The sequence below is a fragment of the Nomia melanderi genome, chromosome 14, assembly GCF_051020985.1.
Source record: "Nomia melanderi isolate GNS246 chromosome 14, iyNomMela1, whole genome shotgun sequence".
Classification (NCBI taxonomy): Eukaryota; Metazoa; Arthropoda; class Insecta; order Hymenoptera; family Halictidae; genus Nomia; species Nomia melanderi.
The window spans coordinates 9,624,574-9,646,713 of NC_135012.1; the positions used below are offsets into that span (position 1 = coordinate 9,624,574).

Here is a 22,140-nt window from a genome sequence, read left to right on the forward strand (position 1 = left end):
CTACTTGAAACTTACAAAACCGGAAACTTTATTACATCAGAAAATTCCATAGAAAACTATTAACGGAATAAATATAATTTCATTCAACACCGGACTTCCAAATTCCACCTCGGAGCCTTCGAACCTCCATAAAGGCTCGTCAGCTATTAATCGGCGATTCGACGAGACAAATACTCCGAATAAAATCGAACATCCGCCGCGGCTAACCCGTTCGACTATCAATCCCCTCGGTGTTAAAGTAGGTATCACCGGGAGCGGTAATTAAAATTTTCATTTATTTGATGGATACGTTTTACCGCGTTTAATATTGAACGCGCCGCGCGGGAGTCCCTTTAATTTTGTTCTTTCGTTTGCCCGCGCCGCGTCGGAGTAGATAAATTCCAATTCCCGCGAAGTGTCGACTTCGCCGGGCGCGACTTCAAAATATTCCATCGGCGCGCCGCCGGTTTTGAAATTACGAAAATTTTGTTTGCACGATACCCGATCCCACCGATGCAATTTCGCAATCCAAACTGAACCGGGACGGTTCGAGAACTCGTCGCTCGTCGGACCGAGTACAATTTTCGTCGTCTGCGCTCCACGCTGATTGACGACGAGCCACCGAACCCCCGGACCTCCTCAATTAAGCTTTAACCAACATCTTCCGCGTATTAAGATTTCGCAAATTTAATAACCTTAATGCACTGCGAACTTCTGCCCCGCCAGGAATCGATGTCGCCTCGCTACGCGGGACGGATTGTCTGCCGGTCGCGCTCGAGCGTGTCCGTAAATTATCCAGGATCTTTATCCTTTGAAGGACTGCCGCCGTTATTGTTCCGATGTCTTTGCGATGCGATCAAATGTGACTCTTTCTCTGGGATCCTCTACACCTTTACTCTCTTCGATTTTAATCTCTTTTTGTTTATCCCCTTCCCCCGCGTTTTTTATTTCACTCATACGATTACTTGCGGCTGCTTTACTCCTGTGTTTCGTGACTGATAAATGTTTTGATAAGTGACGGTATTGTGTTATTTTGTGTTTAACTCTAGGTTTGTGAAATCCGTCAATTTGACGGATTTTTATTCTCTATTTTTAAAGTTATAATTTCCACGATTTATATGAAGGAAGTAGAATAAATAATAAATTTAGAGAGAATTTTTATAGACAGAAGGCGATCAATTAATCCTTTTTAGTCTTAAGAATGTTCGATGGGGAATCGAAGAGTACAACCTGTGAAATAAATTTTAAATTTCTTTGCCCGTGAAAAAGTTCAAAATATTTGTAATCATTAATATTTTCTGTATTTCACTTGTAATCTTTTCTCTGTACGTTCCTTCCTTAGTACATCCTTGTTTTAAATATTTTCTTGGCTACCAGATACGATTCTTCGTTGTCTATGCAATTTTCCAGTAGCATTCTTCGTCTGACTCGTTCTTCTTATTATTCTTTCCCATGCTTCTCATTAGACATGCATTTCTCTCTAATTGTAAATTTCAGCTTATTTTCTTTTCTCCTCCATCTAGCTATATTTTCCATTTCTTGCCTCAAATTTGAAGAAGTCTCATTTATTCTGTTTCTTCGCCCATCTCATTATTTCCTTCGCATTCTGACTTCCTTCCAAGTATCGTGTTCTTACCATTTGAAAAAAAAATTTGCTGCACTAATAATTCTAATATAATTTTACAAATATTCTTTTTTTACCGCGTTTGCAGTTCATTACATACTGAGACGTTACTGTTTCAACTTCGTAATACTGTATATGTACACATAAAATTGATGAACATGTATAAATGTTAATCGCACTGAATATAAGATTAGTATGACGCGAAAGTACGTCATCGGCGGTGAACGTATTAACTAAATACTTAATTATATTTCACATTTCATGTTGCTGTATCATCATTATGAAGCCATTCTCATATTTTCCAATGTCCTTTTCCTTTATACCGTCATCATCGTTCTTATTTTTAGCCTGAAAGTCATTTTCTGCTGCTGAACATAACTTTATTCCAGCACTTCCTTCCACCTACCTCATCCATTGACATTACCCTACTTTTAACTACAATCTTGACTTTCCCTGCTATGTCTACTCCACCGTCTTCATCATCGATAAACTTCTTCCGGCCCTTCTTCCACTTCTTTCATCGCTTACCTCATTATCACTTGTACCTTATCATATCCTCCTACATTTATGTTCCATTTTTCTCCTGTACTTTACTCACTCTATCGCTAATCCAAATAATACACTCACCATCGACATTCTTTTTCCTACCAATGTTTCCCATCTCTATTTTTCTTCAAATCACTATCAACATCCTCTTTCATCCACTTCATTACTACTATTCATTGCTATTACTCACCTTATCTCCAACTCTAACATTATTCTCAACATCAACACTGCTTCTCCACCTACCAATTTACCATCTTTCACTGCTATCCATCCAAACCATCATCAACATCTCCCCTCATCCAACGATCACTCCTCAGTCATTCCCACCCTATCAACCACCAGTTACCCTACCAATCCCAGCATCATTCTCAACATCAGCACTACTTCCCTTCCCAGCACCTACCAATACCATCCATCACTCCACTCCCTTCCCCTCTGTCCACAATTATCACTTGCCCGATCACTTTCCAAAAACCATCCCCAAACCAACATCTCCATCACTCCCATCATCGCAGCCTCGCCGCTACCCACTCGCCCAACCTCATTATTTCTCTCCCTTCTCCCCGTATCCTTCCGCGGCGTCGGTTCCATTTTCCATCCGTCCTTTCAGCCGGTTTCAGTTACCCGATCGCTCTTCCTAACATTTTTTCCCAGGTCCAACTTTATTCCACCCCCGTCCCCGATCATCGTCGTCGTTCCCCACATTCTTCCTCCATCTCATTATCCTCGTCATCCTTTCTCATACTTTCCGCAAGTTTTTCCCTGCCCCCAGCCAGCCAGCCAGCCAGCCAGCCAGCCAGCCATCCCAACCCGTTCGACCCGTCATCCAGAGCTGTACTTTTCTCCGAGTCCCGGCGCGTTTTCTCTCGCCCTCCCCCCCTCGGCTGCCCCTTGCTTCCTGCATCCTCCGTTAGTCCCATTCTCCGCGGCCGCAGCCGTGGCCCACCCCCTCTGCCTGTTGCGTGCCGCCGCCGTGTTCGCTCCTGCGCTCGGACGGGCTTGCGCGCCTCATCCTGCTAGCCAAGAGAGGCCTCCTCGACGAAGGAGGGCCGTCAGGATCCCGATCAGTTTACCGGCATCCCTCAGTCCGTGCGTGCGTGCGCGCCGTCCGCCGCCTCCGCCCGTTTCGACCGTGGATCACGTGCGTCCACGAGGCAACCGGGCAGTTAAAACTCTGGCCGAGCGGAAGTGACCCCCCGGGATGTCCACGGAGAGCTTCCGGTACCACGGAGCAACGCCTCGCGATCCGTGACCAGCCCTCGAGATTATGAACTGCCTCTTCGGGGATTGCGTCGCAGGTTTGATCATTAATCCCTTTGACGGAGATTCGGTGGACCGTGTCGTCGTCTGTGGATCTTCGTTCTCTTTTAGTTCCCTCGTTTGCTGTTAATTTTTCCTGCGAAACAGGTGTCGGGTTTGGTTGTAAATCCCTTTGATGGCGACTCGGTGAACCGTGCGGTTAGAGTTTGTGGATCTTTGTTTTATGCAGTCTTTTCGATCGTTGATTCTGTCGCGAAGGTGTTGGGTTTGGTTAATCCCTTTGACGGAGACTCGGACTATGGGATTGCCGCTTGTGGATTTATGTTCTGTTAGCTTCTTTTGCTTCATTTTGCGAAAAAGATGATGAATATCCGCTGCTAGGTCAACTGTGTGGCTATCGTTGTGAATTTAAAAAATTTTACTTGTTTGTTGTAAATTTCTCACGAGAAAGGTGTCGCGACGCAGGTTTAGCAGTCCTTGGTTATGGCCTTTGTGAACCACGCAGTTATCGTGGATACTTTTTAGTCTTTTCTGCGCGAAAAAAGTGTTCGGGGTTTGCAAATAGTACCTTATCAAAGCATATCTAGGTGAATTGTGCAAGAAAGGCAATATCGCACTGCAAGTTCACCACTAACGTCCTATCAAAATGTGTTTTGACTTCCCCTCTCCATTTTTCTGCATACTATAAGTTTCGCCATAGTTGTCACGTCATAGTTTGTCATCGTTAATCCCTCAGCTCAAGCTTTCTCCGGCGACCCACGAGTTGCCATCGCATTTCTCAAATTTCCGTTGTTTATTTGAAATTCTCGCGGAAGGAAGGCGTCGCTTTGCGGATTTATCATAAACGCTTTGATCAGAGCGTGCACCGGTGAGCCGATTTGTGGATTTCGTTCTCGATTTTCTTTTCCACCCTAAATCGTTGCTCGAGGAAGGTGTCACGTCGCCGGGGATTCGATTTCGTGCAAGTTACACCGAAGTTTCTGTGAATCGATGTATCCTGACGAGACTCGATGGAGAATTTATGTAAGTTCCTGCGAGTTTCGCAGCTACTCCGCTACTCTGTGCCGCTGATAACTCGATTGTGGCCGTGGTAATGGAAGACTCCTGCGAAAGTGTGAAAACCTTAAGAGAGCTCGCCGCGAGTAAATTAACACGTATCGGAAGCTCCCTCAGAGAATTATGCCCTTCTCGCGATGAGCTTCGGAAACGGTTCACCGACGCCGTTGGACATTTTGATATTTTTTCGAGCGACAGAGGCTGTGGCTTTGACGGCTGCGGTTGAAGTGAACGGTAAACTTTCGGTTGGCGCGATCATTCCGTCTGGACACGCGACAGTTTTTCTGGCGGCCGTACTGTCACGCGGTCGGGACTGTTCAACCCTTATGTTCTGTTGATATAATAGTCACGTTCGATACCGCGTAACTGTGCCAACGTTGGAGGAGAATCAAACTGTATGTCGTACAGAATTGAATTGAAATACTATGAAATAGAAGTACGTTGATTCTAGGAAAAGTGAACGTGGGAAATTTGTTTAAATGTTTCTATGGAATAGTTAATAGAAGTTGGCTAGGTCACGTTAACAGTTACGGTGTTGCATATGGCAAGAACAGTAGAAAAGTGTACATTCTCTTCGAGAACTTTTGTATATGAACTATATTTTGTTGAATAATTATTACCATTTTTAATTATACAATTTTACTTATAATTTCCAAATTTTTATGTAAATTATAATATTCTGTTACGTAATGATTGCCATTTCTAATTATGTAATTTTACCTATAATTTTTTCGACATTTTATTCGGTAGAAGGGTGTCAGTTTTCGTAAGATGCACTTTTGAAAAATTTTTAAGTTAAAGGGAACGTTCTTATCAATTTTTAGGGAAGGTACTTTAAGAATAGAGTATTCATGCGGACTAAAAAGAAAAATCGATTTTCTTCGCCTGCTTATATGTATGCAACCCTTTAAGTAGAATACATGAACCTCGACGTCGGTAATATATAAATGATAGTTCAAAGTATTCTTGGGAAACTGACGTTTCGTAGGCGTTCAATTGCTGAACTTTCCCGCGGGACCCGACTAATGTTCTCAAAGTACGTTATTGGTGGAACGTTCCCTTTATACAAGGGTACACTTCTGGCTGAATTTTAAAAGGACTTTCGTTGGAAATTGTCAATCCTCGGTCGAAGTAGCATAGACTTGTTAGAAATTCTGTATATTACTTGGAGATACTTGATACATGTACTTTTAAATGCATTTTATAAGTACGCATATCTGTTCAATAATATACGGAAATGTTCATTTATCGTCAATGTTGTAAAATATCGTTTTCTTTCGTTAGAAAAGAATTTTTGTTCATTAATTTATTTTAGTTAAGTTATTTTTGGTTCGCCAATAATGAGCAGTTCATTTGTTTTTCTCCACCGGTTTTATATTTTGCTTGGAGATATTTGATAAATGTATTTTTAGACTAAATTCACACGTTTGTCCAATAATATAAGTAACGTGCAGTCCTCGTGTAAATAATATATTATTGAATTCATTGAACACTCTTCGCAATTTATTTTTACTGACCTGTTTTTATTATGATGTATAAGTAAATATATAACATATATTAATAAGTGCCCTGAAAGATGGGAAAGTTATAAATAAAATCGACAATACGTAATTCAATGAGGTTTATATAATGAAAGTATAATTTTACTATAACAAAACAAAATATAAGTAAATACTTTTATTTGTATAATTGTAAGTTACAGAAAGTATTTTGTTTCGAGAAAATATTCAAAAGCTCATCGTTATAAAAATTGTCGGACCTCTTGAGTATCTTTCCCATCTAAAGCTCTAAAAAAACTATATCACATACTTTCTTCATTCAACTAAACTCATATTACTCTCAAAAATAAACATTCATTTTCTACCATTATTCATTCCCAAATACATTGCGAACAAACCTGAATATCCCCCAAGACCTCGGCAAAATTAAAAAGAACCCGTATTACGGAAGAATTACATTCATTACATCTCTAATAAAATCATGTTACGCAATCTGATAACGCAATCCCCGAACTCCAGCTAAAAACTACAGAAACCATCAAAAGAATCAAACACAATCCCAGAGCAATTGAAACTCATCAAAAAGCACACGAAAATAATTCGAAAGAATTACGAACTTAAAGAGTGTAACATATCCACGATTTCATAAACAACGAAACTAATTTCCCTCCGGAGGGCGTCGCGCGCTCGCAGCTTCCTCCGTCGCGTGCATCGGAGGGTTGTCCGCTCGCCGCGACTTCGGACGAGCACGTGTCTCCTCCGTTGACGGCCGAGGCAGAAATCCGTGCCGTTAATCCGTAAAGATAAACCGTGTTCGACGTCCGATGGCATCGCGAGTCTCGTCCCCGTGAAATTAATTTAATTAAACGCGGGACGCGGCGCGTAACGAGGCGGACGGGCGCGCCGCGCGTTTCGAAAACGGAAGTTTCCGGCATTCTTCAAATTTTTCCGTGCCACTCGAGCGGCTTCCGTGCTCCGCGCGGACAACGGCTCGCTCCAGAGCCCGCCCGTTCCCTCGATGGAAAAACAGCGGAGTGGAAAAATGAAAAAAAAAAAAATTGTTGACCGGTTTTCCCGAAGTGTGCATCGAGACGCGAGAAAAACAACGCGCGCGTGCCGTCCTTAGGCACCGAAATAAATGGCGGAATGCTGGCGGGAATAATTGGATTGGTACTTCTGGCCCGGTGTCTTCGTTATCTTTTTTAATTGAGACACATTGTACACACCGGGGCACGCGCGCCAAGCGTGCCTCTGTGACACGCTCGTTCGGGCGAAATGTTACAGTGACGAACAATAACTTTGTTCGGATTTCTTTCTTTCCCTTTTTCTGTCGCTGCTTTTTTTGTATTGACCGGGTGATTGTTAAAATTGTGTACAGTTGATGTGTTTTGTTTAACGAAATGGGAATTGGGAAGTTGAGACTTTTCGTGATTTTCAATTTCTGGCAAGTTTTGATGAGTGTAAGAAATGTAAATTTGTAATTAATAAGTCATTTACAAATATATGGTTAAGAAATCTTAAGTTTCTTGCATCTTACAGATCTTCGCAAGTTTTTCTTTGGTCGATATAATAAGAATTCATTTTTAAATGTATAGTTAATGACAGTCAAAGTATCAAATAGAATAATTCGAGTAATTCTCATTATGTTCCTAGAAACAGAACAATTCTGTATTTGTCACTCCTTTGATCTTTTCATCGAAGAACTCGAACGTATCATTTTCCAAAGTGCCATTATTCTTGATACATGTGTCCAAGATATTAAACTGTTGGCGCGTGAAATACTATGCGTTATATGTAGGTACTATTTCGTAGTACATGTACGATTTATTTCGTTGGTAAACGTTTTTAACTTTTTCATCGACGTCCTATCTTCAAAAATCGTTCCATGACTCGTGTACCTTTTATTTCAAGATATTAATCTTCAGATTTTAAATGTCATGAATAAGTAATTATTAACTCTGATACCCGTTGTAAAGTACTATACTGCTTTAACGAGAAGTTTAAACAATTTTATCAACAATTTCAGAACTGTTTTAAATATTCATTTATTGATTTTCAAAAACATACCATAATTAACCCTCTACCAGCAACATGAAACATTATATCTGTTTTAATTTTCATTGCAAAATAAGATGCAAATTCGGCTTAGATATCACTTGTATATTAAAAATTAAGGACTATAATAACTCCCAGAATTTGTTTACATTTCTACAGAAATGTAAGTCAGAAATTAAACTCAATTCTGTTATTACAATTATTTACAAACATTCAATCCTCACAATTAAACGCAGTAAAACGCCTAAAACAGATCTGTTACAAATATCTACATTCTAAATAAAGTAGCGGATACTGAATCACCTAATTCACTTCCCAACTCGAACAACCCCATGCCAAAACGAAGTGACAAAAATAAATGAAAATATCTCAAACCACGTTTCAATCGAACGAATGCAATCCTGCCAAAATCAGGGATGGAAAACGGTTACGATTCATTTCAGTGCTTCACAACTATTTTACTAAGAACCAATATACAACAGTCTCAAGCAGCCTCGTAAATCGCGAAAATAAACAAATAAAAAAAAAAGGCCGAAAGACACGTTCTATTTGATCGAGCACAATTCCGCCGAAATCGACGCAGAGGCGTTTAACGGAACAACCGAAGAAGTATAGTGTCCAGGGGGCAGGCGCCTCCGCGAAATTAAAATTCCGTTCGGTAAGCTACGTCTTTCTAAGAGCCTCTCCCGATCGCCCCTGTAATTTACGATAATAGAGCAATTAGTGCGGGACCTCTAATCGCGAAGGGGACCGGGGCCGCTCGAGCCGGTGCTCGCGCGCGCGCCAGAAATAACGCGGGAATTGATTTACACGAGCGTTACACGTGGCTTGTTTCGACGCGTTTATATTTCCTTGGAAAATGTTCCTTTTCCCGTTCGTCCGCGGCGCGCAAGGAAATATACGCGAGGCATAACAAAACGGTAAAATTTTCCAGTCCTCCGCGGCGTATTTATGCTTCGACGGCTGTGAAATATAATTCACGGGACGATGCATGTGTTTGCCGGCTCTAAATAATGATGGCTCCCCTCGATGGATCTTCCGTAATTTATGGTTAACTTCGAATGTGCGCCCTTCCGAACCGGCTTTTCTTTCACGGTTCACCTGCCGCCGTTTTTCGCATATTTCGCGACCGGAAATTTCAGAATGTCACGGCTTTTTCCGCTACCCTTCGCGCCGAGGGAGAACTTGCTGGGTTACATCGAATTTTAGTGGCGCGCGTTTTAATAAATTACGCGACCTTGACTTATGGGGCAGCTTTTGAGAATAATAAACGCGTTGATGAGTGGACGGCGTGGAAATTATTCTGATGAAGCAAATTTTTATTCTTTTTTCTTATTTCGATACTTTGAATTCGAAGTTGGTATTTAGGTCGATGTTGTGTTAGCGTTATTGTTATTTATACTTTTATTATTGTTATTTTGGTAGAAAACCAATCGTAACATACAAGATAACCGATGCGAAATAAAAATGTTTAACAAAGCAACTAAGTTGATAATAGTGTAACGCAAACGTTGCAACGTTCATAATTGTTCCTGCTTTTCTTCGCTACAGAAGACAAACTCTATGGAAAATGCTTAAGATTTTCGTGGCGCTTAACGTGTTAAACGGGATGTATGTAGATTTAAGAATAATATTTTTTATTTTGTCGTGTAATTGAAGTAGAATTGTGACAGGGAATTGTCTTTTTTCAAGAAACATTGTAAAAAGCAGTACACTTTGAATATTTCACATATTCCTTTGTACGTTCTGCATTCTGTGGAAATTTTTAATTTTTAACTCTCCATAAATACATAAAAATCCAGTTTAATAATGCAAGGCAGCATTAACATGAAGTTAATAGATTATTCTGCTTCGATTATGAATTTCATTTTCTGATAAATGGTTAAATACATTGTGCAGAGAAATTTTGTTCCAAATTACGAATATATCGTCAAATTCAGAGGAAAATGTGCGTTACCGTTGAAATTCATGCGAGTAAATTAAATATAAAAATCTTCGCATATAATATCTCGAGCAGAATTTTCTCCTCGAAATCAATCATTAAATTAGTTAAATTACTCGCCGTCGTAATGGCGGGGAACATTAATTCCCGTCGAATTTCATCGAAAAACTGAATCTCGTTCGATTTTATGCATCATAATGAAGGAACTGCGAGTAATTTTATAAACTGGTGAACTGTGCGCTTCTAAAGTGTACTGGAAACTTTGAGTGTTGATCTTCTTTGTGTAAAATCATCGGTGTATCGACGTCAGTGTTGACACAAAATCGTTAATAATAATTTGCATCCTCTGAATAGATTTGTAATTCAAATTGGTGTAGTTCACATAAATAACTTGATGTTTCATTTATGTTCATATTCAGGAAACTACGTAGAGTCTCCAACGATACGAAAGTAATTAACGAGTCTTGGGCTATGTAAAAGCAAAAGAATATTTTTGTAAAATTAATACTACAATCAATATAAGATAAATTCTAATAAATGTTTCACTAAACAATTATTTTCTACAAACACTTTCTACATCTTTTCGAGAGTTTCTTATTACTTAAATATTTATTGTTCGATCTTTCATTTATTTCAATTCATCTCTCAATCTACTGCTTCTTTATATCGTGTAACATTTTTATTGAATAACGTACTTAAAGGGAGGCGTTGATTGTCGTCACCGGGAATGCCTCCGTTGTTTTTAGAAACAGGAAAAACTTTATCAACAAAAGTTGTATTACATTAAAGGGGCAGGGACATTCGAGTAATAATGTCAGAACAGTGAAACAACTTTGCTTAACGAAACAAATGTCAAACAAGGCAATAAAATATGAAACAACAATCAAATAAGAATATTAAAGATAAAAAATTATTTTTAAATTTTTCACTGATGACGCAGGATTTCTAAACTGTTCAACAGATCATGAATCAAGATAATAGTGGTATAACTTCCATTTTTAAGTTCTTAAGAAAAGAAAGTCTTTTGGTATCATTCGATTTGGTGAAACTGAGAAATTAAAATTATAATTTAATCACAACTTCATTAATTGTATGAAGCAACATGATTTATCGATCTTCAGAACAAAAGAATGTTCCGCCCACACGTTTCGATTAGGAATATTCAGCGCCCAAAGGATTAAACACTAACATTCCAATTACCAATACCACTAACAAACAATCAATATTATTAACAACATTATAACATTAACATTCAATTAACCAGAAACCATATCTCAACCTATACCCTAAAACCCAAAAACAGTCAACCCCCAACATCCCGAGCTCTCAGGTATACCAACAGAAGCCCACAAAAATAAAACACCCGAAATCCGCTAAAACGAAAGTATGTCTTACAATTTCCTAAGTTCCTCGGCAACGGTTACTCCATTTCCGGCAATTAAAGAGCAATTCCCAGATGCTGCGTCTGGGTCCAGTCAGCGGCGTTCCCGGTGCTGCGAAAAATTCCCAAGCCGAAGACGATAAATCAGCCGCTGAACTGGCTTCTGTCTAACCGTTAATCCCGTTAATTGTTAAAACTGTCGCGACGTACGTATCCACCTCCTCCTTTTCCCTGTTCCCAGGAAGGAACAACGGCAACTTACCGTCCGTTTCCGCGATGCGCCGGGAGAGAACACACGCGGCAAGGAATTAGCTACCCACCCACAGCGGCACCGTTCCCGCGCCCTCCGCGAATTGTTGGACCCGTTGTTCGCCGTTGCGCGAATTCGCCTTATAAATCTCGACGCTGTTTCGTTTCCGTTCCCAGCAAGGCGCCAGCCGAGCCAAGCCGCGCCGCGCCGGCTTCTCGCGAATTTCCGATGCAGTCCGCACGTTTTTTCGACACCTCGGAACATACATCAACCCGTGATCCACTTCGTCTTGCGAGGCCCGGCAGCTTTTTCCGCGGCCCGGCGAGAACTGCTGAAAGCGCGTTAAGGCACCCCGGCTCTGTTATCAAATTTTCCGACTCGATGGACCGCTCCGCCCACACGCTTCTCCATCACACGTTGCATTTTACGAGACGCTGATTGTTTGTCTCTCTATTTATTTTGAAGCGGGTGGAACTTGGAAAAGATTAGGAGAGTGGGAGTTTCGTCCGGGATCTACCAATGGACTCGTCAGTAAGGTATTCTTTTCTGTAGAAGTAATAACAAATTTTCCTTCCTTTTTCACATGTAGTGATACTAAAAAATATGTACAATGTTTTGTCTTATGGGCTTCTTCTCTTATATGCACAGCTTCCCTCCTATCTAGTTCTGTAGATTTATTTGCCTGGTTCTAAAAGTTTTTCGTTTCGTATCCAGGTATTGCAATCTTATATTGCACATTACTTATCTCATTTGTAGTTTGAGTTCGTATTAATTATTTTGGTCGAAACATTGCAATTTTAGCATGCTGAATGCTATGGGGGTCACGGGTGACCAACCAAATCGAATTACTATAGTTCACTCAATGAAACGATGATTATTTGAAAACATTTCTGTATTATAAATAATGCTACTTAATGTGGTGACATTCAGCTAGATGAACGTGCAATAATAATGCATTTCAATCGAATGATTTAAATGTTATATTTTCTCATGTCGTGTATTTTGCTCTAATGGCATCGTGTGGCATTCAACGTGTTAAAAACCTACTGTCAATACTATAAAAGCGTTTTGGTAGATCTGGACCTTAAACGCTTTTTTTTTTTAAATACGTTTATTCATCAAGCCAACAATTTAAGATTTTGTTAAGATTTTGTGCAGATTGGTCTGTTAATCCTTCCTTTATTTCATAAGTCCAATGTATAGTACTTCAGGAAAAGTTCAATATTTATGAACCAATAGTTACAGGATTTATTTAAGAAATAGTATTTAAGGATAGATACTATAAAACAATAAATATTGTTTTAAATTATGTGATTATGATAACATTTTACGGTTCGTTTCTTATATGATTTTTAAAAAATCAGATTTCTCATCAGATCCCTTTCAAGAAAATATTCAGCTTACAATCTGTACAAAATTTTGTGTCGACCATGTATACAATTTTGGAGTTACGTCTAAACGAAAACTGGTTAATTCAAATATATAAATATACAAAAACAAACAGTTCTCGGTGGCAACGTTTTCAGAATCATCGTGCATTCCCGAAATACTTTAGCGAGCTTGGCGGAGCTCGCAAAAACCTTCTCCCCACTTATTTTCGGTTCGCCAATAATGAGCAGTTAATTTCTTTTTCTCCACTGATACACGTGTACGAGCGTTCTGTTTCGAAGCAAGTTAGATTGCGTTGCGGTTTACGGTTTTTCCGCTCGAGGGGCAAACATCGATAATCCGTATGTCTACGTGTTGCGTTGTGTTGCCGCCGCCTCTGCTCTCACTTCACGGCGGAAACTGTCGGTCTCTCCTCCTTTTTCTTCCGGCGTCCCGAAGGTCATTTGCATAAACGTTTCGGGCCCGGGTCAGGAAGCAGTGGCAGCTTGAACATCGTTGTCAAGTTTTAATGATATGGAAATAATATTTTATTGTATAAAGGGAACCCGGTCGAAGTAAAGTATTCCTCTGCCGCGCGCTAATCGATTTAACGGCAATTGACCGACAATTAAAACGCACAGTCCGGGGAATTTATATAATATCACGAATCGATACGGTGAACGATATTTCGAGCGTAAAATTCTATCGATTCATCCTCTTTCTTTTTTTTTTTTCAGCGTTGCTTGCGCTTTATCAAGGCGAGACTAATTTATTTATTACGGAGAAAACGTTTTAATTAATGGAAAATGCTCGGGGATTGTCATCGACGGCGATAACGAGATTTATGAAAAATATACGGCACTTGAAATCCTTGGGATTGTTTGGGAATTTTGATAAACGCGGAATATGGGAAATTTTTGGAAATACAGTTTAATTTGGGGAGAAACGTTCTTCAAATGCAATTGAATTCGATATTTATGTAAAGTAATCGTAACTTTTGCAAAAGAATCGTTTTAGACTACAATTGTATCAACTACTTATGCGAAATAATTTTAATTTAAGGAAATTTGTTTTATAATACTGCATTCGACACTTCTGCAAAATAATCTTAATTTTTGCAAAAGAATCGTTTTAAATGACAACTGTATCAACTACTTATATGAAACGATTTTCATTTTGTAAACATTCTTCTTTAATACAACTGCATTCGACACTTATGCAAAATGATCTTAATTTGTAAAAAACTTTCTTTTCCAATATAGCTGTATTAATCACTTACGAGACAAATTATAATGTAAAAAAGATCTTGTTTAAACACAACTGTATTCACCATTAATACAAAATAATTTTCATTATAGCCAAGCAACAAGTGTTGCTAAATACCATTTATTATGGGCTCATACATGCAACAGACGACAAACCCTCGCCCCAGTGGTTCGATCAAAAAATATTGAAAACGACACTCGATCGAATAAACGAGGAACGCATTACACTATCGAGAAACATCGAAAACACTCAAACACTCATGACAACGATTTTCACTGGGAACGTATCACTCAACGCGTCAATACGATTGCTAACAATGCCATAGGAAGAGTTCACATGTTCGAAAATTCCCTTTGAAACCCACAAACGCCCGACCATACAAAATCTCATGCCAAACGAGCTAATTGCGCTACTCGGCCGTAAAATTAGCTAGTTCGAGCGGTTCGCTGAAATCTAAGGGAGAGACGAACGTCCCTTATTCAAGTACGACCGAAAAGTGGAATGGCCCTGCACGTTTCAAAGGAATTTCTGGAACAGTCCACCGTGTATCGATAAAGGGCCATCGGTATTCATCGGAACTCGATTTCTTTGAACTCGTTATTGCCTGACGACCGCTATTGTACCAATTGCGGCCTCGCGTTTTAACGTCACACAGATTAACCCCTTGCGCTGCAAAGGAATTGAAAGATTTGGTAAAGAATTGAAAGATTTGCGCGAAGAATTTCATTTTTACCTATTTTACGTAGATGTGCACGGTAATTTTATATACAGTGATCTTCAGAAATTTTGTTTTTATTATATAATTTAATAACTATAATTTAATTCAAATTTAATAACTATAACTTAATTTAAATTTAATAACTATAATTTAATTCAAATTTAATAGTTTGATAACTATATAATTTAACAACTAAAATAATAATAAAAAAGAAATGTTTTTTATTATTAAAATTTGTTATTCAATATTTTGAAGAATTATTGGAACATGGATGAAAAGTTTATGTAGGAGTTACAGAAGTACAGTTCAGTTGATTCTCAAAAAAAGAATTTCAAAGATTTTCTAGATTAGAAGACTTTTTTAAAAGCAACTTGAAAATACGTAACAAAAACTTCTCGCACAAAGCCTCACTTCCGAAGGAATCTCTTACAAAGAGGGTGGTTCTTGTGATAGTCAGAAAAATGTAACTTTCTTCTGTACAATTTACTACTTAACGTTTTGGCATGTTGAGAAAGCGTTTAAAGTTGGGTGTAAACAGGTTGAAAAATTAAAGTGACCATAAGCGAGAAATTCCCCAAGAACATAGAACCGTACAGAAAAATATTTCAACAGTAACATACAAAGATTACAATAAAAACCAGATGAAACGACAGAAAATCTAATGAAAAAACAGACTACTAAAAAGACAAGAAACAAAGAAGAACATCCAATTCATCGAAGGAAAAAAGAGCAGAAAATTCTCAAGAACACGCGCTAAAAGAATAGACAACTAAACCGAGCATAAATCAGCAAAGCAATTAGAGATCTATACCCGAACTACAAGCCGACAAAACAAACGACTTACGATATTACACCCGCCCAATAGAGTACACCGGTTCCAAGTGTACGCTAGCCCATTATTCCCAAAATTCCTAATTGGTGCATAGAATTTAATGAGCGCGAGTAGGTGCCTCCCTCCAGACGCAACGCCAACTGATTATTCAACGGTCCCCCTCGGCGAATCGCTCGCTTTTCAGCCGCGGAACACGCGATCCGAAAGAACACAGCGCGGGCATTCGTAAAAAGGACTGCAGCATCCAAGAGCAAAACACAAAGATTTATTCATTACGCTCGCGTTGTCGTCATCATACTCGCGTCACATACATTTCTGTGAGATACGAAGCTGGCGCAGTCGTAGCAGCGTGCCACCGCCGCTTCGTGGCTCGGGGAAACATTTTTCTACTGCATTAAAGGCCAGGAATGCGGCTAGTATCAAGGAATCCTGACTCGTTTCTGGCTCGGTGTTTATCGAGGGAGATGGTGGGAACAGCGGCCGGCGGGGGCGGGGCGAGCGGCTGGAAAGCGGGCAGAAGCTCCCGGTGGGGAATTGTAATTTCTGTTTATCATGAAAATAAAAACGTTAATGCGGCCTCGGAGCTCGTTTCGCGAGGAAATGAATGACGATTGCAGATAGCGAATCGGTATCTCTCGATGTTCATTTACCGGGAAAGAGATCGTGCTTTCCGGAGTTGCGGTAGTTCCCGCTCGCCCGGCTGGTTGGCTCTCTTGTTGCTCTGTTTTTCTCCCTCCCTCGCTTTCTCTTTCCCTTCCCTTCCCTCTGTTTCACTTGTTACCCTGTTTCTGTCTTCCACCGGCGGAAAAAAGAATGTTTGATAAACGAGAATCGTTTAATCGGATGCGTTCCGATCTCGCCGGTGATTTATTCCTCGCGGCCGGCTCCGGCCATTCCACGCGCGCGGGGGCGAGCGCGCTACTAACTGTTCCGTGACTCGATTAGCTTCTGCGTTGAATTAGGATACGTTTACAGCGGAATTGCGATGGAGGGTAAAGGATGGTACAGATTGAGAGACTTTATCTTTCGAGCCTCGACTCATTTGCGTTAGAGGAACATTTTATGAAGAATGTTGTGTACGTGTTACTGAGGGCGGCACAGAGATGATGGAATTACGTTGTGTAATGTAAATTCATGAGACATTTAATTGGCAGAATAATACACGACGTACGAGATACAAAAACACACGCGCACCCCAAGTTCGGTGGCAATAGTTTACATCGATTATATTAATTGATATTCGTTGAATACGTTGACTGTGGCGGTGATCACCGGTGACCGGAAAATTGCTTAAATACAATAAGAAAACTGATGGCGAATAAAAATAGCTAGATGAGAGTGTTACACGTGTACTGAGATACCGAGTCGTATTTTTCTTATCAGCCGTCGCTTTGAAGGGATAAAACTACCCCTTAAAATTGAGGATTGAAAGTATATCTTTTAATCTATGAAACTACCGGGTCTATAAAAGAAATCTAAACTGTTCATTTCGGGGCGAATAATCTAAAAAGAAAATTTTCCTTCTACACCCCCTAGTTTCAGAGATATCGTGAAAAATATACTTTCAACCCTGAACTTTAAGGACTGCTTTCGCTCCTTCAAAGGGGACGTTAGTCGATAAGAAAGAATACGTGTCAAATAGTTTCTCGAGAGCTATATTTCACATAAGTTTCACCAAAATCGGCGTGTTCCGGTTAAAATAACTCCCTTACAAGCTATCGTATTATCTGTATCGTTGGTCAATTACTAAACATAAGTCAATAAGTATAATAAGTATTATTTCTATCGTTGCTCGATTACCGAAAGTAAATCGCTTCGATGCAAACTTATCTATAATAAAACAAAGACGCGTATTTCCACGCTTCGCTGTCGTCGCAGCTCTGATCGAGCGTCGTAGCTTTGCTGTAAACGTACCCTTATAATTGCGCTGCTTAGAGGGCAGGAGGGGGGGAGAGTTCATCGGTACGCAATTAAGGCCTTGACACAGAAAACGACGCGAATGAAATTTCCCGGTTGGTAATCGGGAAAGGGGGAAATCCACGGGGACCGGAATAATGAAAGCGTTCCACGGGAAAAATATGGATTACTTTTCGTTCCACGGATGGAAATATCGTTTGTGTCTCAAAGGGGGGAACTGGATTGCTGGACGGATTTCTTTGGGTTTGAATGATTATACAGATTACTTCGACAGGTTTATTGGTTTGTTGATTCTGTAAATAATTTATGAGACTTTAATGTACATGTTCGTATGTATAGTCTTGTGATTTCTTTTTGTATGGATTGAATGTAACGTTGTATGACCGTTGCATTTGATTTTCTAATTAATGAACAGAAGTTTCCATTTTTTATGTGCCACGTATCTGTAAATGGATTTGTCAGTGATTCGAGTTGGGATCTATGAAAATTTTCTGTAAACGGAAATATATTGTAAAATGTGTACGCTGAGATAAATAGATGAAATGCTTTTTGAATTATTTCGTGAGGTTCGATTCAGTAGCTATTCTTGGTAATTTAATTTAGTAGTTCATTAGATAGAATTCCAAGGATTAATAAGATATAATGCAAGATTTATAACATGGACATAAATGGACATTAAATTTTTCGTTGAAGGAGTTTCGTTACATAAATGTTTGCTACGATATTTTACGTTCAAAGTTGAACCTCTTTTCTGGTGTTGTGTGACTGCACTTTACATTGCATTTATACTTTCAAAGTAAAAAGACTTATAACCATCTACTCTATAAAAAGATTTCACTGTTTCATTTGTCCTTTAAAAAGATCCGCGAATTTACTTGAATTTTTACCGACCGCATAAAAGTTACATTAATCTTTTGAAATGATTTCAATGCAAGAAAAATATCGCACCCCGCCAAACGAGCTTTCTAAAATAAGAAAATGTCACATAGTAAGTGAGGTATACTTCTTCCAAAATGATTTAGGTTATACGTGAGATGGAAAAAATTTGGGTTACAGGTAACAGACAGTTCTATTTCGAAAAGGAAATTAACGTAAATAAAAATATTCGATAGAATCCTTCATTTTTCAACCATTAAACATTAATACTTCTTATTATTTAAACGAATATTTAATCAAAGAAATTATCGCAATTATTACGTTTGTTTCAGTATCTACTTATAGTAGATTATTATTAAAGGTCCGTTTCTGAGAACGTTAGCCATATTCGCAATTACACCCGGTGAAAATTTAACAGAGAAAGTTCGAAAGTATTTCTTAATCTTCAATACATTGCTGCGAACTGAGCAACTTTCAACTCGGATCTCTTTCGTTTAAAAGCTACTATCTCAAATGAAAAAGATCCCGTAGGCTTTCTTCTTCGTAAAGTCCGTTACAATTACTAAACCTGTTGGTATAGTGTAAAACGTTTAATTTAATTTTCAATTTCATTTCAAGAGTCTCGAAGTGTCGAATGAACCGCTAATATTATTTTTGCCGATGAGAGGCGAAAAACTTAAGAACTTCAATATCAAAAGTCTAAAGAAACGTTCAAGTCAGACTTAATTAATTTCGAAACAATTCATTTACTAATCCACATATTATATCTTTCACTTCCACTCATTGTCAGAGTCTCCGTTAACAATTTATTCACCTGTCCATTCATTATATTCCTCGTTTTCACTCATTAACTAACGAATCTCTCGATCTGAGATTCAACAAAGGGAACAATGAGGCGCAACGTCACGGAGTACACTCGTTCCGACGGAATTGATAACATAAATATTGCGCCGGACTGTGGCCGGGATTTATGGACATTGTAATGACCCTTAATGTTCATGAGTAGTTTGGCTACAAAGCCCTCATAACTCTTACGCGAAGCAAACGTTGCTAATTTTCTTGCTCGTCCGACGCTGCTTAGGCTGTCTAGCGCCGCCAACTTAACCCTAGCCCTAGTAAAAACGTAAATTACTACCGCCCATGGGGCTGGGAGATCATCGTTCTCATTCTTATCCGGTGTTACGATCCACCTTGACTTCCGACCAGGATCCGTGTACGTCAGCGATGCTCGTGTTTGAACGGTGACATGGCTGTTCGATGCTAATTTCAACCATATTTGGTTCCCTAGCAAGACGATGTTCATATATCCACCATGGGACTTGAATTGTAATTACTGTTAATTACTATTCTTGAATCTTTTCTAATTTTTCTGCTTAACACCATATAAATGCAAGGAATATGCGACACGATTGTTCGATGCCAATTTCAACTATGTCTGATCCTTTAGCGAGACGATGTTCACAGCCGACGATGGAACTTGAAATTTTAATTAGGACACAAGGCTTTTTTCTCGAAGCTTTTATCAAAGGGATGCTAAGGAAACTTGTACATCGGAAAGTTTTGCATGTTTCAACTTCTCTGTGTTTACAGTTGTTTGTATCATCACTTCCGTTGAGAAGTTTTAATGCTTGGTTGGATTCGATGGGTAGTGCCTAATGGATTTCTTCGGTTTTTAGGCTGATTTTATTTTTATTTCAGGAGTAGAGTGATTATATAGCTGGTTATGTTGAAGGGATTTACAGATTCATTATTGATAATTATTGATGCTGATTATATGAATATTTAAGAATATTGGTTTCGTGAAATTTTTATTTTCAAATCAGCAAATCATTAGTTAGAACTAGTTTATTGTTCACAATTTGATAGCATAAAAACACATCCTTCGTTTAGCCTAATGGTTGCATATTGATAATAGCAAAATAGTAATTCATTCCGATCTAAAAAATGAAAAATATTCATAATTACCAAATTTAGGTTAAAATTTTGGTCACGAGTAGGACTCAATATTATTAGCCAAGAAGTGCTCACTGCAACTGTATGTAATTTAAAAAATGCCTCTAAAAAATACAGAAAATATAGTCGTATGAATTATTAATTTCTCATAAATTTATTATTACGTTATGTACTGGTAAAAGTTTTTACTTTTAATACTATCAGGAGCAGTTTGCCTACTTTTAAATCAGAATTTATTGTTGTAATAAATCCCAAAAATAAATTACAATTTACATACTTTATACGATGGCGTTGTTAAAAAAAGGGCTTTCTAGTTTAGAAGAATTCTTTTAATGTACGCGTTACATGAAAAATTGCTAGATTAATCTCGAATAACGAATTCTTAATAACAAGATGCGCCTCCGGTTATCTGGAAACACTGGCAAGTCTACCGCGACTGCTTTGCGTTGCACATATGTTGTTTGCGTAAGCTGGATTAGAGTTTCGTGATACTGTGTTTGGGATATGAATTTCTTGAAATGTAACTCTACCTGGTTACATTCGGAAACGATTGTTGGAACCAAGGAAGCTGTATGCATTATCGATCACAATTGTAGCTGTTGTTTTTGCAAAGAAAAGTATCTACGTTTAAGTAATCCACGAGATTGAGTCTTTAAACGAATAGAAATTTTTTTACATTAAACGCTCTACTGCATAGTGTGGAAAGAAGAAATTTTGATTAATACGAAATATTTTTAACAAAGTTACTGTATATATACGTGGTTGTGTTTAATTGTGCAATTACAGCGTAAATAAAAGGGAAAGTTTTTATTTGAACGAGCCTTCGTATTATTTTATTCAATTGGTTTGTAATAGATTGGAAAAGAAAAATCGAATGATTATACTAACAGAAATGGATCGTGTAATTAAGTATTGAACTCTGAATTTCTCTTTGTAACAAGAGGACTGTAAAATATATTTACAGAGTACAATGTTGATAAAAACTGTTTTCTAAGTCATAAACCGAATTACAATTCCATTCTGCTTTCATTTAACGATTTTACATTCACTAAATCCCTTTTCCTACATTCTCCAAATTTTCACCCTTTTCAAGTATATAAATCTCTGTGAATTTCTAGTCCGTTTGGTTTTTTAAATTACTATCCACGACGAAACCCGTAAAATAATCACAACTGCAACAAAACTTTGAATGTTATAATACTTTTTACTGCAAATAAAGCTATCTCAGAATTGAATTATTTTACCGAAAATCATTGTTAACATTTCATGGACAAAAATACACATCGAAATATTTATAAAATAATAATTACTCCAAGAGATATCTTCACTCCAGTAAAGTCACCGTAAAAAAATGTGAAATCTGTTAAGTTCTATCAAGATAAAAAAAAATGGAAGTCGAAGTGGAAGGCTCTTCTGTTTTCCGGACCACCCTTCACGTTATCAACGTTATCGCTTCGGGACGTTTCGTGGAAATGATACAGCGAGACCAACGGAACGGTCGCTTTCATTTTTTCCCCCGTTCCGTATCGCGATCGGAAGATCGGCGTTCGTTTCCTTCTATTTTTCCCGTTGTAATTTCGACCGGCGATTTTCATCCCGATCGTCGTTGTGCAGATAA

The 22,140-nt window shown here is 38.6% G+C and overlaps 1 protein-coding gene across 2 annotated transcripts in view; it reads left to right on the forward strand.

Moving 5' to 3' along the window:
- Positions 1 to 3,235: 3,235 nt before the first annotated feature.
- LOC116429020 (lachesin) overlaps positions 3,236 to 22,140 on the forward strand; it is a 142,478-nt gene continuing 123,573 nt past the window's right edge. For both annotated transcript variants that reach the window (XM_031981382.2, XM_031981383.2), the window contains exon 1: positions 3,236 to 3,447. The gene's annotated coding sequence lies outside the window, so the exon portion shown is untranslated. The remainder of the gene's footprint in view (positions 3,448 to 22,140) is intronic.